Source organism: Salmo salar, unplaced genomic scaffold (genome assembly GCF_905237065.1).
Source record: "Salmo salar unplaced genomic scaffold, Ssal_v3.1, whole genome shotgun sequence".
Lineage (NCBI taxonomy): Eukaryota > Metazoa > Chordata > Actinopteri > Salmoniformes > Salmonidae > Salmo > Salmo salar.
Window position 1 is genome coordinate 1 of NW_025549287.1, and position 17,075 is coordinate 17,075.

The following is a 17,075-nucleotide window of genomic DNA, read 5'->3' on the forward strand; positions in this document are numbered from 1 at the left end:
ACCTGTTAGGGCTACCCCCACTTCTCTTAATTTCCGCCTAAAGACATACCCAAATCTAACTGTCTGTAGCTCAGGCCCAGTAGCAAGGATATGCATGTTCTTGGTTTCATTTGAAAGGAAACACTCTGAAGTTTGTGGAAATGTGAATTGAATGTAGGAGAATATAACACAATAGATCTGGTAGAAGAAAATACAAGGAAACAAACATACGTTTTCTGTTTTTTATTGTTGCTGTATCATCTTTCAAATAAAGAAGAACAGACAAACATACAGATGGGATGCTGGGGATGGTTTGATTGCAGAAAATAAGATGGCAACAATAGCTGAGCAAAGTTTTGGAAAATTAACTCCAAAAATGAGCGAGCCACATGCCATTGATCATGAGGTCCCCAGGTGTCCCACACCAATGTACCCAAATGTACCCAAGTGGCCAAATTGGTACAGTGATACATATTGAAAGAAACAACTATATACAAAATACAAATGTCATTCTAACACTCCCCCCCCCCAAAAAAAGTAAAAAATCAACATTGGGAACTATTTACACTTTATATTTACAATACTGTGAAGACCCTCAGTCCACAATATTGTGCTGATGGTGCCATGGCACATAGCAGTTTCTTTCTGCAGTAAAGCAGAGGCTTACTGCGCAGGTGGTGCAGGTGATGGCACATTTTCTGTGACAAAGGGCACAGCGACGTCTCCCCACTGTGGCCTTTTTGCCCGGAGGCACATCCATGCCTGCAGAGATGTATCTGGGCAGGTGAACACCACAGTTTGGAGCAGAAGAGACAGAGGTAGAGGGGACAGAAGGTGCTTCAGTGGACTTGCTATAGGCAGCAAGCTCCTGGATGAGCACCTCTCTGAATGCAAGCTGAGAGATGGGGGGCTGTCCACAGCTCTTGGCCATTTCCTTCTGTAGAATGAAAGAATTAACCACACCAATATCAATAAAATGATAAAAAATGTTTTGTACCATTTCATGGTCTTGTGTAGCACATTGTAGTACCCTATCAGTGCATCTGACAGGTCCACACCCCCCATGCTCTTGTTGTAGTCTTTGACAGCTATTGGAATGGGGAAATTTTTGGTGTTCCATGCCCCGCTACCGTCCTTGACACGCCTGATGACCTGATCTCCACTGAAGGACTTGTGGATAGTGGAGCACATGACCACCTCCCTGGTATCCATCCACTTCACAAACAGCAGGCCATCTTCACGGATCCATCGCATGGTACCCCGCTCAGCCCGCTTAGGCATGTCGTTTTCCTTGGTTTTCGGAAAGCCCACCCTGTTGGTCCGAATGGTCCCACAAGCCCACACATCACGCTGCCTCAGGTCTCTGAACAGGGTAGGGCTTGTGTAGAAGTTGTCTACAAATAGTTTGTAGCCCTTCCCCAGCAGTTGAAAATCCAGTAATTCCATAACGGAATCATAACTCAGTCCATTACCGGTTGCAAAACTGCTCTTCCCCTCATAAACAAAAAAATTACAGGTGTAGGCACACACAGAATCAGCCAAAACAAACAGTTTGTAACCCCACTTGGTCGGCTTGTTACGCATGTATTGTTTTAGGCTGATTCGGGCCTTTGAGGCTACCATCCTCTCATCAATGGACAGGTTCTGGGCAGGCTGAAAATAGGTCTTGCAGGCCTCAACGATGTTGGGGTAGAGAGGTTTGATCTTACATAGTCTATCAAACCTTGGTGTGCCTCTCTGCTTGTCATTCTCCCCATCAACTTCTGGGTCACTGATGTGAAGTGCCCGTGAGATAGACAGAAACCGTTTGCAAGACATCACAGTCGAGGGGAAAGGCAGTTGGTAGAGGGCTGACGTCTTCCAGTAGTCCTTCAGAGTTTTCAACTTCACCAGCCCCATGTAAATGACCAGTGAAAGAAAGCAGAAAAGGTCTGAAATGGAAATGGGCTTCCATGCCTCTTTCTTTCCTGACTGCTTCTTAGCCCCATACTTATTGGTGTTTGACACCAGGGAATCTACAACTGACGAGGTGAAAAACAGTTGGAAAAGTTGAAGGGGGCTATACTTTGCAGTCATGTCAAGTTGAGGTCCTGGCTGCCTTTTGGGTCTGAAAACTGGTGGAATTGGTTCCACATCTTCTTCTGACACAGAGTGCCAACGACCCTCTGTCCCTTTGTTTGAAGGTTTCTCTCTGCCCCACCTCCGTTTCTTTGTCACTGACTTCACACCTCTAGATGGCCGGGTAGGTGTGGAGCCAGAGACAGCAGGGGTCCCGTCTGGATGAACCAGCTTCAGAGGGGGATGGGCACCTAGCCACTGGTGGCTCATTATCAGAATCACTCCCACTGTGAATGAAAGGCAAAACTCAGTAAGAATACTTTCACATATGAGCCCTGTATCAACATGTAAAATAAACATATGTGTATTATATAGAGTACAGGGAACATTATGGTGAATTGCTGTTCCATTCCACGTTTATGTAAATTCAATTAAAAAATATATATATATATATATAAACACACAGTACAGCCAAGGTGTACTTTATACATTTACATTTTAGTCATTTAGCAGATGCGCTTATCCAGAAGCGACGTACAGTAGTGAATGTATACATTTCACGCATTATTATTTTTTTTTGTATTGGTCCCCCGTGAGAATTGAACCCATAGCCATGGCATTATACACACCATGCGCTACCGACTGAGCCACAGGGAAGACATTGCGTTACTGATGGAATTTTTATATATTGCAAATAAAATAAAAAAATCTCAATAAAAAAATAATTATATTTCATATTATTCATTTCAAACAATAACATGACCACTTACTTATCCAGCACGGCGTCTTCACCATGTAGAAACATATCTTCAGTCCTGGAGTCAAAGCTATCTTCACTGAAAGAATCATCTTCCTCTAGAAATTCTGTCTCGCTTTCTCTATCAATTTCGTCTAAAATCTCGGTCAAATCTGTATACCTAGACTTTGTTTTAGACTTTCCTGATTTATTCGCCATAATTTCACTAAATAAACTTGCTGAAAACGCTATTGATTATGTACCGCTATGCGTAACACTCGTGGCTCCGTCAAGTAGAATTCGCAATGACTGGAGAACCTCTTTTACGCCAGAGTTTACGACGAAGGCTGGTCTTCAAACCTATAACCATTATACACCGTCATTTACCTTAGCTCATTGGCTATCTTCCAAGCTAGATTTCAAGATGATCAGTGGTCATTGGGCCAAAATACAGTCAATCAACGATAGACCGCTCCTTCCACTGGTGCGTAAAGCTGTCATTGATCGCTGTCTTCAAATCGGCTTCTTTCGGTCAATACGTCCCAGGAAAAAAACCATCAAGGTTGATGTGTCACTAACAATCAGAGGATTGCATTGAAGCCAACCTTGACTAGATACACGTTTGTTTTGTGAGTGTAATTACCACGAATGTCACGTCCAAAGTTGAAGGAGACGGAAATCACGACGCAAGCGGTTTACAAATGTTTCGTGTTAGGCTATAAAAATGGATTTGATCAAACATAATTGACATTCACTAAGTAGTTAGGACACTTGGCATTGCCACCAGAAGAAGATCTTCAAAGGTAATTGATTATTTTATTGCCATTTCTGACTTTAGTGACGCTAATGCTTGGTTGGAAAATGCCAGTAATGCTTGTGTGTGCGGGAGCTGTCCTCGGATTATTATAATGTATGCTTTCGCCGCAAAACATTTTTGATATCTGACATACTGGCTGGATTAACAAGATGTTAAGCTTTTAAAAACTGTAACCTACATGTATTTACATAAATGTTTAATATAACGATAGTGGATTTAGAATTGTGAAGCTATGCATTTTCACCGGATGTTAGCCAAGTGGGACGAAATCGTCCCACCTAGCCCAGACAGGTTAACGGAGCTTGCTCAGCCGGTACTACACCCGTCCGGTTACCTCCTGCGGGTGTTCTTCTCGTATCAGGCGAGAAGCGTAATGGTGTGGTCTAACACGGGTCCTCGGGCGGAACAGCTGCCGTGGCACTTTGGCCATGCGGCCAAGTGGCTGCGTGCGCACCCCGAGGTTGAAGTCGCCCGAGTAGGTTTAGATCACAGGCACCTGTACGAGGAGGTTAGACGGGCAGTAAGTCCGGCACCTGTAGTGGGCATCCCGGCGGCGGTCTGGGAGGGAGTGCAGGCGCGGGGCCTGGACAACAGGCTCAAGGACCTGAATTGGTTGAGCCTCCACAAGTGTTTGCCGGTACGCTCCACCATGTACCGGCATAGCTTGGCGCGATCCCCCACCTGCCCAAGACCTTCTTGTGGCAGGGGGAGACTGTGCGCCATGTCTTTTGGGACTGTGCCATTGCCGGAGTAGTATGGGCAAAGGCACGGGTGTTGTTAGGAAGGGTTAGAGGTGATTTTGTTTTGACGTGGGCTAGGTTAGAGAGAGGTGTAGGGAGAGCGAGGGGCACGGATAGGGATAGGTTTCTGCTCTGGCTTCTCATGAGCCTCTTTAAGCGAGGGCTGTGGGAAGCCAGGCAGAACATGGTCAAGACAGGGAGAGATTGGGGGGTGGAAGGAATAGTGAGGAGGGTGGAAGCAGATTTGAGGGGGAGGATGAAGAGGGAGGAGACGAAGTGGGGGCAGCACGCTGCACGGGAGAGATGGAAGGGGGGATTAGGGCTGGGGTTATTTTAGAATAGGGACGGGGAGATAGGGAAAGGTAGTGTGTAGGATGACGGGGAGGGACGATGCTCCCCTGAGTTTTGTTTTGGGGTTTTTGGTTTGTTTTGTTTTGTAAATTAAAATGCCATTCTATTGATTTTGTATGAAAGGTATGATTTTGTATTGAATGAATGGCATAGAACGTAATAAATTATTTTTTCTAAAAAAAAAAAAATCTGTTCTTATCAGTTTAATATCTGATACGTCCCCCATCGGGGGACTACATATTAAATGGATTTTTCGAACAGGGAGTCGGAAATGGGGCTTGCTCCGTCCGCTCCACGCATCGACCCGGTATTGCAGTACCTCCGGGAACGGTGCAACACTTTTCTCCCATTGTCAAGGAAAAGAAATACACCAAGCTATGTAAAACAGCTAGCAGAAGAAGAGAAGGAATGAAAAAGAAGAATCATCCAAACTGAAACAAGTGCGAAGCCCCTTCATGGGGTCCCCGTTTTCCGCCATTTTACTTAAAAAAAAACATTGGCCAGGAGTGTGTGTGTGTGTGTGTTTTGAGCCCCCCCAAAAAAATACAATCACTTCACCAGGATTGTGTGTGTGTGTGTGTGTGTGTTTTGAGCCCCCCCAAAAAAAATACAATCACTTCACCAGGATTGTGTGTGTGTGTGTGTGTGTGTTTTTGAGCCCCCCCCAAAAATACAATCACTTCACCAGGATTGTCTGTCTGTCTGTCTGTCTGTGACTTTTTACCCACAGCCCTCGAAAACTTGGAAGAGTGGGTTCGGGGACCACCCGCGGGGACCCGGCCTAGAGTGCACCGTGTGTGTCTCGGGCCCCGACCTCTGACTTCCATACGACTCTGGTTTCTCTTCATTACGCACAAGCCTTTCGCCTTTTACTAAAGACTTCCGTGGAGAGGAACACTTACGAGTTCAACGTATTTTTGGAAGGGCTTTGCTTCTGGCAGAGCCCGGTATCTTGTTTCAAGAGAAATTGACAGAGATGACGCCGAGACTTTTTGCTCAGGCGTTTGACTTGAAGCCGGCTGACCGACCGGCGTATTTTTTCCACTCAAAGTAGTCGCTCGGGCAATTGAGTTCAAGCCCGACGATGACTGGTGTATTTGCCGGGCATTGAACAAATAGTCGCACTAGGATTAAAGAGCTAGTGACCTAACGACGCATTAGCGACTTTTAAAAAAAAACACACCCGCCTGTCACCAGGGAAGCGTTGGGTGAGGAGGAGCCAACTTTTGCCAAACCGATGAGGTCTGCCGAGGCCCCGGGGCCCGGGCGGGTGCAGGGGTCAATTTGTGGGTTATCGCTTCTCGGCCTTTTGGCTCAGATCAAGCTTGGTACCGAGGTGCCCCAGAGCTCGCTGAGTCAAAAGGTCGGAGATAGGAGGGCGGTATTTTTTGTTTTTGAAGGATTTGGATTTCCACTATTTCCTTTTCTTTAACTAGTAGCTTCTTTTTTGTTGGAAGAGAGCTTTATACTGGACAAGATGGCGGAAAGTAGACCAAGAAGATCGGTTCCAGGGATTGGGCTTGCAAACACGGTGAGGTTTTCATGGAGCAACAAGGAAATGGAGCCAATCGGGAGAGAAAGTTTTGGGAGATCTGTTTTAATGGGGATCCTGAAGCTAATGGTGAAAGACGTGTTATGCCTTCAGGCTAACCCAATTGAAAAAGCCTATGATGTAACTTTCTATACAGAGGCAATGCATGATGATATCATGAAGAAGGCGAAGGCTGTGGGAGGTGTGAGGCCCATGAGTAATTATGAGGTCTCAAGTTTGGCAAAGAACAATTTCAGAGTTGTGACGGTGAATATCTATAACCCGCATGTAAAGGACGAGGAGGTAAGGGCATTTTTGGGGAGGTTTATGGACAACGTTTCATCAGCAAGGCTCCTCAGGGACTCCCTGGGGTTCTGGAACGGAAGGAGAGGGTTCCAGGCACTCCTCAGGGAGGACCCTGAGGGACTGGGTGGATTCCTCCATCCTCCTGCGATGTTCTCCCTGGGGGCTGACAGGGGGACGTTGTACTATGCACGTCAGCCCCCTTTCTGCAGGCGCTGTATGGCCTACGGCCACATCCTCGCCTCGTGCAGCACAAGAAAGTGCAGATTTTGTGGATCTGGAAAGCACGAGGCGAAGGATTGTGACGAGCCGAAGGCATGCCACGGGTGCGGTTCGTCAGCGCACCTGTGGCGGGAATGCCCGGCTCGTAAGGGGTCATACGCGTCTGCAGCTGGAGGGGGAGCAGGAGCGGGGGATGGGGGAAGAAGAGGAAGGGGAGAAGAACAGGGGAAAGAAGGGAACACAGGCCCTGAGAAGACGGCCGAACGAAAGGAGGAGGAGGAAGAGGTGGCATCAGGAGGCAAAGGAAACAGAGAAGGAACGGAAGAAGAAGGACCGGAAGGAGAAGGAGGAAAAGAGGTGGAAGGAAGAAAAGAAGTGGGGGAGCGAGAGAGAACGACAGTGGAGGGGGTGCCGGTGGCAGGGACTGTGGATGGGGAGGAGGGGGTGAGGGAGTGGGGGGACAGTGTGGCGAGTGCCCTCATTGAAGAGATGAGGGAAATGGTGCAAGAGATAGCAGGGAGGGGGGGTGATGTCTCTCCGTTACATACAACACCAAAGAAGAAAGGGAAGAGGAGGAGCGGCTCGGCGGGCTGTGGGGGGGAGGAGGGGGGCAAGCGAGTGATGGGGGGAGGGAAGAACGCCCTTGTCCTCGCTGTTCTCCTCAGCCCCTCAACATCTGGTGGAGGAAGACTCCCAGGGCGTGGCGCTGGGCTGGGTGTCTGAGGGGGATCTCAACTCCTGCTTGGGGAGTTGGGGTCCCCTGCTCTCGACCTCAGTCCAGAAGCCTCCAGGGAGAGAGGAACGGAGGGTGTTGGTGGGGAACCCAGGATGCAGGGCACTCCAAGGCCTAACACCATGCCTGCATCCTGGGTTGGAGAGATGGAGGAGGGACGGGGGGACGTCAGGAGAGAAGGCGTTCCCGCCGGATAGGCTGAAGCAGGGGAGCATCGGGTGAGTCTCCTGTTTTTGTTAATTTTGTTTTGAAGTTATTTTGTTGAAATTAGGGTTAGGATTTAATTTATAAATAAACTGTCTGTTAATATTTTTAGTTTAAATGTAAGGGGTTTGAGGGATTTTGTTAAGAGGAGGGCGGTTTTAGTTTTTTGGAAGGGGTGGGTTTTGATGTTTGTTTTGTACAGGAGGTTCACCTGAGGATGGAGGGATGTCATCAGGTTTAGTAGGGAGTGGGATAAGGGGGAGTCAATTTGGGGTATAGGTGGGGTTCACTCTACGGGGGTGGGTATTTTGTTTGGGAATAGGGAGGTTAGAGTAGAGAGCACTTTTGTTGTAATGCAGGGGAGGGTGTTGGGGGTGGATGTCACTTTTAGGGATAGTAGATATAGGTTAGTGGTGGTGTATGGGCCACAGGTGGCGGCAGACAGGAGGGAGATGGTGGACTGTCTGGCGCCCCTGTGTGTCACAAATAGGCACTTGGTGATAGGTGGGGATTTTAACATAGATTTAGGGTTAGCGGGGGATAGTAGTGCAGGCGCCATCAACGGGCTTATGGCTTGCCATGGTCTGGTTGATGGAGGCCTGCACACTACTCCGACAATGGCGGGTCCCACATGGCGTAACTCTCGGGGGTTGCGGAGGCTCGACTATATTTTTCTATCTAGGTCTTTGGGCCAGTTGTCTGGGCGGCTGTTGCCTGTGTTCTTCTCAGATCACGACGGGGTGCTCCTGCAGGTGGGGCCGCCAGTCTGCCTCTTCGGTAGGGGGGTACTGGAAATTAGATCGGGATGTGCTGGAGGAGCAAGCTTTCGTTGACACCTTTTTTGGTTTCTTTCGGGGGCTTGAAGGCCTCCGGTCCATGTGCGAGGGGGTGTTGGAGTGGTGGGATTTAGTTAAGGTAAGGATTAGGGCTTTTATAATAGGATATTGTAAGAGGAAAAAAAGGGAGGAAAGGAGGGAGGTGGATCGTATCCAAAGGTTGCTCGAACTCGAGTACGAGGCAGGCAACCTCGGCGGGTCGATTGACTGGGAGAGATCCACTGACCTGAAGGCGCAGCTCAGGGAGCTGCAGGAGCGGAAGGCTCGAGCTTTCCTGGAGCGTGCGCATAATGGCTTTCTAGAACATAATGAGACTTGTTCCGCTATGTTCTTTAAGTCGGTTAGGGGCAGACAGAGTAGGAAGATAATGCATGGGGTGAGGAAAGAAGATGGTAGCATAGTTAGAAAACCGGAGGAAATGGTCAGGGTAACAACTGATCATTTCCGAGGTTTATTTAAAGAGAGGGTAATAGATGTAGAGCAGGGAAATGTGTTTTTAGAACACTTGTCCCGGAGATGTGATGGAGGCTCAGATCTCCCTTGAGGAGGTTGAGAGCGCTCTCAGGAGGATGGGAAAAGGGAAGGTGCCTGGGATGGATGGGCTGCCGGCCGAGTTTTACCTCAAGTTTTGGGGTATACTTGGACCAGTGGTTCTCGAAGTCTTGAAGGCCATCCTTGAGACGGGGGTCCGGGGGATCAATGGCGGTCGGTGTGCTGTCACTTCTTTATAAGAAGGGGGAAGCAACTGACCTTGGCAACTGGCGGCCGTTGACCATGCTGTGCGTAGATTACAAGCTACTTGCAAAGGTTTTAGCGGACCGGTTGCGCACAGCCCTTCCCTACGTCGTCCATGAGGATCAGGCGTGCGGGGTAGAGGGTCGCTCGATCAGATGGAACCTACAGTTGATCAGGGACTCCATCGCTTGGGTAGAAGATAGGGGGCTGCCTTTAATGGTAGCAGCGCTAGATCAGGCGAAAGCCTTTGATCGCGTGAATAGATCCTTTCTATTCAGGGTGTTAGGTAGATTAGGATTTGGGGAGAAGTTTATAGGATGGATCCGTACATTATATGTCGGAGCAGGGTGCCGAGTTAGTGTAAACAGTCACTTAGGTGACGTTTTTGACCTCTCGTCTGGGGTCAGGCAGGGATGCCCGCTCTCGGCTCTCCTCTTCGTTCTGTACATGGAGCCTCTGGGGGCTGCCATTAGGGCAGACACAGGGGTGGAGGGCTTGCTGATCCCCTGGAAGTGGCGGTCTCCGTGTCAAGTTGACACAGTACGCCCGACGACACATCCTTGCTGCTTTGCAAGGACTCGTGCCTGACAAGGTCCCTTGCCATTATTGGGGACTTCACCCGAGCGTCGGGGCGGTTCTTAACCACGCGAAGTCTTCCGTTAAGTTTTTCGGAAGATGGAGTGGTAGGACGGATGTGCCCGGAGGGTTATCTCTCTGTAACGGGGCCCTGAGGATACTCGGGGTCCATTTTGAGACCTCCGGCTCAGCGACGCTGAACTGGAACATGGGCATCGCAGTGGTACAGAAGAAGCTAGCGATGTGGAGGGCTAGGTCTTTGTCCTTTTTAGGCAAGGTCCTGGTTCTCAAGGTGGATGTATTGCCATCTCTATTGTATTTGGCGTACATCTACCCATTGCCGGCTAGTCTGAGGAGGCCTCTAGTGAGGCTGGTGTTTCAGTTCATGTGGGGTGGCAGGTGCAGTGGGTCGCCAGGGCACGCATGATCTGTCCCATCGGGGAGGGAGGTAGGGGGGTACCACATCTCCCCCCTCAAGCTGGACGCAATTTTTGTTTCATTTCTGTTGACGGAGCTTGCTCAGCCAGTACTACACCCGTCCGGTTACCTCCTGCGGGTGTTCTTCTCGTATCAGGCGAGAAGCGTAATGGTGTGGTCTAACAAGGGTCCTCGGGCGGAACAGCTGCCGTGGCACTTTGGCCATGCGGCCAAGTGGCTGCGTGCGCACCCCGAGGTTGAAGTCACCCGAGTAGGTTTAGATCACAGGCACCTGTACGAGGAGGTTAGACGGGCAGTAAGTCCGGCACCTGTGGTGGGCATCCCGGCGGCGGTCTGGGAAGGAGTGCAGTCGCGGGGCCTGGACAACAGGCTCAAGGACCTGAATTGGTTGAGCCTCCACAAGTGTTTGCCGGTACGCTCCACCATGTACCGGCATAGCTTGGCGCGATCCCCCACCTGCCCAAGACCTTCTTGTGGCAGGGAGGAGACTGTGCGCCATGTCTTTTGGGACTGTGCCATTGCCGGAGTAGTATGGGCGAAGGCACGGGTGTTGTTAGGAAGGGTTAGAGGTGATTTTGTATTGACGTGGGCTAGGCTAGAGAGAGGTGTAGGGAGAGCGAGGGGCACGGATAGGGATAGGTTTCTGCTCTGGCTTCTCATGAGCCTCTTTAAGCGGGGGCTGTGGGAAGCCAGGCAGAACATGGTCAAGACAGGGAGAGATTGGGGGGTGGAAGGAATAGTGAGGAGGGTGGAAGGTGATTTGAGGGGAGGATGAAGAGGGAGGAGAGGAAGTGGGGGCAGCATGCTGCACGGGAGAGATGGAAGGGGGGATTAGGGCTGGGGTTATTCTAGAATAGGGATGGGGAGATAGGGAAAGGTAGTGTGTAGGATGACGGGGAGGGATGATGCTCCCCTGAGTTTTTGTTTTGGGTTTTTCTTTGTTTTGTGAATTAAAAATACCATGATGGATTTACTTTGAATGAAAATTTTGATTTGTATGGTATGAATGGTATGGATTGTAATAAATTATTTTTTCAAAAAAAAAAATCTGTTCTTATCAGTTTAATATCTGATACGTCCCCCATCGGGGGACTACATATTAAATGGATTTTTCGAACAGGGAGTCGGAAATGGGGCTTGCTCCGTCCGCTCCACGCATCGACCCGGCATTGCAGTACCTCCGGGAACGGTGCAACACTTTTCTCCCATTGTCAAGGAAAAGAAATACACCAAGCTATGTAAAACAGCTAGCAGAAGAAGAGAAGGAATGAAAAAGAAGAATCATCCAAACTGAAACAAGTGCGAAGCCCCCTTCATGGGGGTCCCCCGTTTTCCCGCCATTTTACTTAAAAAAATAAATAAAAAAAAAAAAAAAACATTGGCCAGGAGTGTGTGTGTGTGTGTGTGTGTGTGTGTGTGTTTTGAGCCCCCCCAAAAATACAATCACTTCACCAGGATTGTGTGTGTGTGTGTGTGTGTGTGTTTTGAGCCCCCCAAAAAATACAATCACTTCACCAGGATTGTGTGTGTGTGTGTGTGTGTGTGTTTTTGAGCCCCCCCCAAAAATACAATCACTTCACCAGGATTGTCTGTCTGTCTGTCTGTCTGTCTGTCTGTGACTTTTTACCCACAGCCCTCGAAAACTTGGAAGAGTGGGTTCGGGGACCACCCGCGGGGACCCGGCCTAGAGTGCACCGTGTGTGTCTCGGGCCCCGACCTCTGACTTCCATACGACTCTGGTTTCTCTTCATTACGCACAAGCCTTTCGCCTTTTACTAAAGACTTCCGTGGAGAGGAACACTTACGAGTTCAACGTATTTTTGGAAGGGCTTTGCTTCTGGCAGAGCCCGGTATCTTGTTTCAAGAGAAATTGACAGAGATGACGCCGAGACTTTTTGCTCAGGCGTTTGACTTGAAGCTCGGCTGACCGACCGGCGTATTTTTCCACTCAAAGTAGTCGCTCGGGCAATTGAGTTCAAGCCCGACGATGACTGGTGTATTTGCCGGGCATTGAACAAATAGTCGCACTAGGATTAAAGAGCTAGTGACCTAACGACGCATTAGCGACTTTTAAAAAAAACACACCCGCCTGTCACCAGGGAAGCGTTGGGTGAGGAGGAGCCAACTTTTGCCAAACCGATGAGGTCTGCCGAGGCCCCGGGAACCGAGCGGGTGCAGGGTCAATTTGTGGGTTATCGCTTCTCGGCCTTTTGGCTCAGATCAAGCTTGGTACCGAGGTGCCCCAGAGCTCGCTGAGTCAAAAGGTCGGGAGATAGGAGGGCGGTAGTTTTTTTGGTTTTGAGAGGAAAATAGTTTTTGTTTTCCAGTTTTTTTGGCTTCTTTTGAAAGAGAGTTGGTTTGGTATTAAGAAGCGTGTCATTAGCCTGGACGGAAATGGCACGCTACAAGGGGGTGCCAGGAATAGGCATGGCAAACACGGTGCGTTTTGCTTGGAAGGATAAAGATATGGAGCAGTTCGGGAGAGAGACCTTTGGGAGGACAATTCTCATGGGGACCCTGGAACTTGAGGTAAAGGACGTGCTATGCCTCCAAGAGAATTTGATGGAGGGTGCCTATGATGTGACGTTTCACAAGGAGGATATGTACGAGAAGGTAATGAGGAGGGTGAGAGAGGTGGAGAAGGAGAGGCCCCTGTGCCATTACCAGGTGACCAGCCTGGTGAAGAACAACTACAGGGTGGTCACAGTGACCATGTTTAATCCACATGTTAAGGATGAGGACGTGAGGGCCTTTTTGGGGCGCTATATGGACAATGTCTCAATGGCAAGGCTCCTCAGGGACTCCCTGGGGTTCTGGAATGGCAGGCGGGGTTTCCAGGCACTCCTCAGGGAGGACCCTGGGGGGTTGGGGGGTTACCTCCATCCGCCGGCGATGTTCTCCCTGGGGGCTGACAGGGGGACGTTGTACTATGCACGTCAGCCCCCGTTCTGCAGGCGCTGTATGGCCTATGGTCATATCCTCGCCTCGTGCGGCACAAAGAAGTGCAGGTATTGTGGATCTGCGGAGCACGAGGCGAGGGACTGTGACGCGCCGAAGGCATGTCACGGGTGTGGTATGTTAACGCACCTGTGGCGTGAATGCCCGGCGCGTCAGAGGTCATACGCGTCTGCAGCTGGGGGGGGAGCGAGAGCCGGGGATGGGGGTAGGAGGGACCAAGAACCAAGTACTGGAACAGAGGGAGCGGACACACGGGTGGAAGAGGAGGAGAAAACGGAAGCGGGAGGAGAAAAAGAAGACAACAGCATAGTGGAAACGGAAGGGCAGGAGGCTGAAGGAGAGCAGGAGGAGGAAGGAGACAGGAGAGTGAAGGGGCCAGAGAAGACGGCTGGGGAGAGGAAGGAGACGGAGAAGGCAACAGAGAGGGAGGAGACTGGGAAGACGGCGGTGGAGAAGAAAGAGACAGAAAGGAAGGAGACAGGGAAGATGGCGGTGGAGAAGAAAGAGAAAGAAAGGGAGGAGACTGGGAAGACGGCGGTGGAGAAGAAAGAGACAGAAAGGAAGGAGACAGGGAAGAAGGTGGTGGAGAAGAAAGAGACAGAAAGGAAGGAGACAGGGAAGAAGGTGGTGGAGAAGGAAAAGACAGAAAGGGAGGAGACAGAGAAGGTAGTGGTGGCGGGACCAGTAGGAGAAGGAGTGAAGGAGTGGGGGGACAGTAAAGAGGTGAAATCACGGGTGGAGGTGGAGAAGGAGGCAAGCTATGAAAACATTTTGCCTTTTACTCCACCACACAAGAGGTCGAAAAGAGGGGAGCGCTCAAGGAGGACGGGTGGTAAAAGAGGGAGGGGGGCAGATCAGGGTGGAGGGGAGGGTGAGGTTGCAGGGCCCTCTTGGGTTCCCTCTTCATTCACCTTTACACCCCTGTCTGAGCTTGACCTTACAGGCATGGCACAGGATTGGGCGATGGAGGGAGGCTTAAGCTCCCTGTTTGGGCTCGTGGGGTCCCCGGGCCGGAGTCAGGAGGAGGGCAGGGTGGTAGACCTAAGTGTGGGGTACGGGACGCAGGGTGAGCGAGTGTCGGGCGCTGTTACCGCAACCAGGGGAGAGGGATGGCGGCCGACGGGGAGCGTCAGGAGTGGAGAAGGCGTCCCCGTCGGTCGGGATGGGGTGAGTTTTTCTTTGATTTTTGGTGTGGGTTTTGGTTTGTAGATGGGAAGGGGAGGAAAATGCTCCCATGACTTTTGGTTTTTGGGTTTGGTTATTATTGAATAGTTTTGAAATGTTTAATGGAATTTGTGTTTGAATTGATTGATTTGTATAAGATTTTTGTTGGGTTTTGAACGTAATAAATATATTTTATAAAAAAAAAAAAAATCTGTTCTTATCAGTTTAATATCTGATACGTCCCCATCGGGGGGACTACATATTAAATGGATTTTTCGAACAGGGAGTCGGAAATGGGGCTTGCTCCGTCCGCTCCACGCATCGACCCGGTATTGCAGTACCTCCGGGAACGGTGCAACACTTTTCTCCCATTGTCAAGGAAAAGAAATACACCAAGCTATGTAAAACAGCTAGCAGAAGAAGAGAAGGAATGAAAAAGAAGAATCATCCAAACTGAAACAAGTGCGAAGCCCCCTTCATGGGGGTCCCCCGTTTTCCCGCCATTTTACTTAAAAAAAAAACATTGGCCAGGAGAGGTGTGTGTGTGTGTGTGTGTGTGTGTGTGTGTGTGTGTGTGTGTGTGTGTGTGTGTTTTGAGCCCCCCCAAAAATACAATCACTTCACCAGGATTGTGTGTGTGTGTGTGTGTGTGTGTTTTTGAGCCCCCCCCAAAAATACAATCACTTCACCAGGATTGTGTGTGTGTGTGTGTGTGTGTGTGTGTGTGTGTGTGTTTTTGAGCCCCCCCCAAAAATACAATCACTTCACCAGGATTGTCTGTCTGTCTGTCTGTCTGTCTGTCTGTCTGTCTGTCTGTCTGTGACTTTTTACCCACAGCCCTCGAAAACTTGGAAGAGTGGGTTCGGGGACCACCCGCGGGGACCCGGCCTAGAGTGCACCGTGTGTGTCTCGGGCCCCGACCTCTGACTTCCATACGACTCTGGTTTCTCTTCATTACGCACAAGCCTTTCGCCTTTTACTAAAGACTTCCGTGGAGAGGAACACTTACGAGTTCAACGTATTTTTGGAAGGGCTTTGCTTCTGGCAGAGCCCGGTATCTTGTTTCAAGAGAAATTGACAGAGATGACGCCGAGACTTTTTGCTCAGGCGTTTGACTTGAAGCCGGCTGACCGACCGGCGTATTTTTCCACTCAAAGTAGTCGCTCGGGCAATTGAGTTCAAGCCCGACGATGACTGGTGTATTTGCCGGGCATTGAACAAATAGTCGCACTAGGATTAAAGAGCTAGTGACCTAACGACGCATTAGCGACTTTTAAAAAAAAACACACCCGCCTGTCACCAGGGAAGCGTTGGGTGAGGAGGAGCCAACTTTTGCCAAACCGATGAGGTCTGCCGAGGCCCCCGGGGGCCCGGCGGGTGCAGGGGTCAATTTGTGGGTTATCGCTTCTCGGCCTTTTGGCTCAGATCAAGCTTGGTACCGAGGTGCCCCAAAGCCCGCTGAGTCAAAAGGTCGAAGGTAGGAAAGCGTAGGGAGTTTTTTGTTTTTTTTTGAGTGAAGAATAGTTATTTTTCTTTTTTCAGCGTTTTTTCTCCCACAAGTGGCTTCTGTTAGAGAGAGAGCTTTTTTTCAAGAAAGTGTGTCATTCTTCTGTTTAGAATGGCACGAAACTCAGCAACCAAAATGCCAGCTATTGGAATAGCGAACACGTTGAGATTCGCTTGGAGGAACAAGGAGTTGGAGCCGTTCGGGAGAGAGACTTTTGGGAGAACCATTTTGATTGGGAGCATGAAGTTGACAGTGAAAGATGTTCTGTGCCTCCAAGCGAATCCAACGGAGGAGGCCTATGATGTGACTTTCCATAGTGAGGAAAAACACGAAGAAGTGCTGAAGAGGGCAAGAGAGGTGGGCAAGGAAAAGCCGATGTGCCATTATGAGGTGACCAGCTTGGCAAAGAACAATTTTAGGGTGGTCACCGTGAATATGTATAACCCCACGTCAAAGATGAAGAGGTGAGGGGCTTTCTGGGGAGGTACATGGACAATATCTCCTCAGCAAGGCTCCTCAGGGACTCCCTGGGTTTCTGGAACGGGAGGAGAGGGTTCCAGGCTTTACTCAGGGAGGACCCAAAGGGCGTGGGGGGCTACCTCCATCCCCCTGCGATGTTCTCCCTGGGGGCTGACAGGGGAACTTTGTATTATGCCCGTCAGCCTCCTTTCTGCAGGCGTTGTATGGCCTACGGTCATGTCTTGGCCTCGTGCAATACAAGGAAGTGCAGATTCTGTGGGTCGGGTGAGCACGAGGCCAAGGACTGTGACGAGCCGAAGGCATGCCACGGGTGTGGATCATCAGTGCACCTGTGGCGTGATTGCCCGGCTCGTCAGAGGTCATACGCGTCTGCAGCTGGAGGTGGAGCAGGGGATGGGGGGTAGAAGAGGAGGAAGGGGCCGGATACCGGATTGAGCCCAGAGGGAAAGACCACACGGGAGGAGGAGGTGGTGACAGAGGCACCAAGAGAAGAGGAGAAAAGGAGCAAGAAGGACGGAGCAGAAGGAGAGGAAGAGCAGGAAGCGGAAGGAGACAAGGGAGTGGAGAGGCAGGAGACGGCGACAGAAGAAAGAGAGAAGGTGGAGAAGGGCGCGGTGACAGGAACAGGGGGAGCGGTGGAGACGGAAGTGGGGGTGAAGGAGTGGGGGGATAGTGACACATCGAGCGCACTGGTGGAGGAAATGAGG

The 17,075-nt window shown here is 50.1% G+C and overlaps 3 non-coding genes and 3 pseudogenes across 3 annotated transcripts; all 6 read left to right on the forward strand.

Annotated features, from left to right (window-relative positions):
- The first annotated feature begins 4,844 nt into the window (after positions 1–4,844).
- Positions 4,845–5,022, forward strand: LOC123736311 (uncharacterized; annotated as a pseudogene).
- A 487-nt stretch (positions 5,023–5,509) lies between these two features.
- LOC123736307 (U5 spliceosomal RNA) lies at positions 5,510–5,626 on the forward strand. The gene has a single exon (XR_006766044.1). It is a non-coding gene; the product is annotated as a U5 spliceosomal RNA (small nuclear RNA).
- A 5,658-nt stretch (positions 5,627–11,284) lies between these two features.
- Positions 11,285–11,459, forward strand: LOC123736321 (uncharacterized; annotated as a pseudogene).
- Positions 11,460–11,990: 531 nt separating this feature from the next.
- Positions 11,991–12,107, forward strand: LOC123736308 (U5 spliceosomal RNA). The gene has a single exon (XR_006766045.1). It is a non-coding gene; the product is annotated as a U5 spliceosomal RNA (small nuclear RNA).
- Positions 12,108–14,566: 2,459 nt separating this feature from the next.
- On the forward strand, positions 14,567–14,744 carry LOC123736302 (uncharacterized; annotated as a pseudogene).
- Positions 14,745–15,316: 572 nt separating this feature from the next.
- LOC123736309 (U5 spliceosomal RNA) lies at positions 15,317–15,433 on the forward strand. Its single transcript, XR_006766046.1, has one exon. It is a non-coding gene; the product is annotated as a U5 spliceosomal RNA (small nuclear RNA).
- The last annotated feature ends 1,642 nt before the right edge of the window (positions 15,434–17,075 follow it).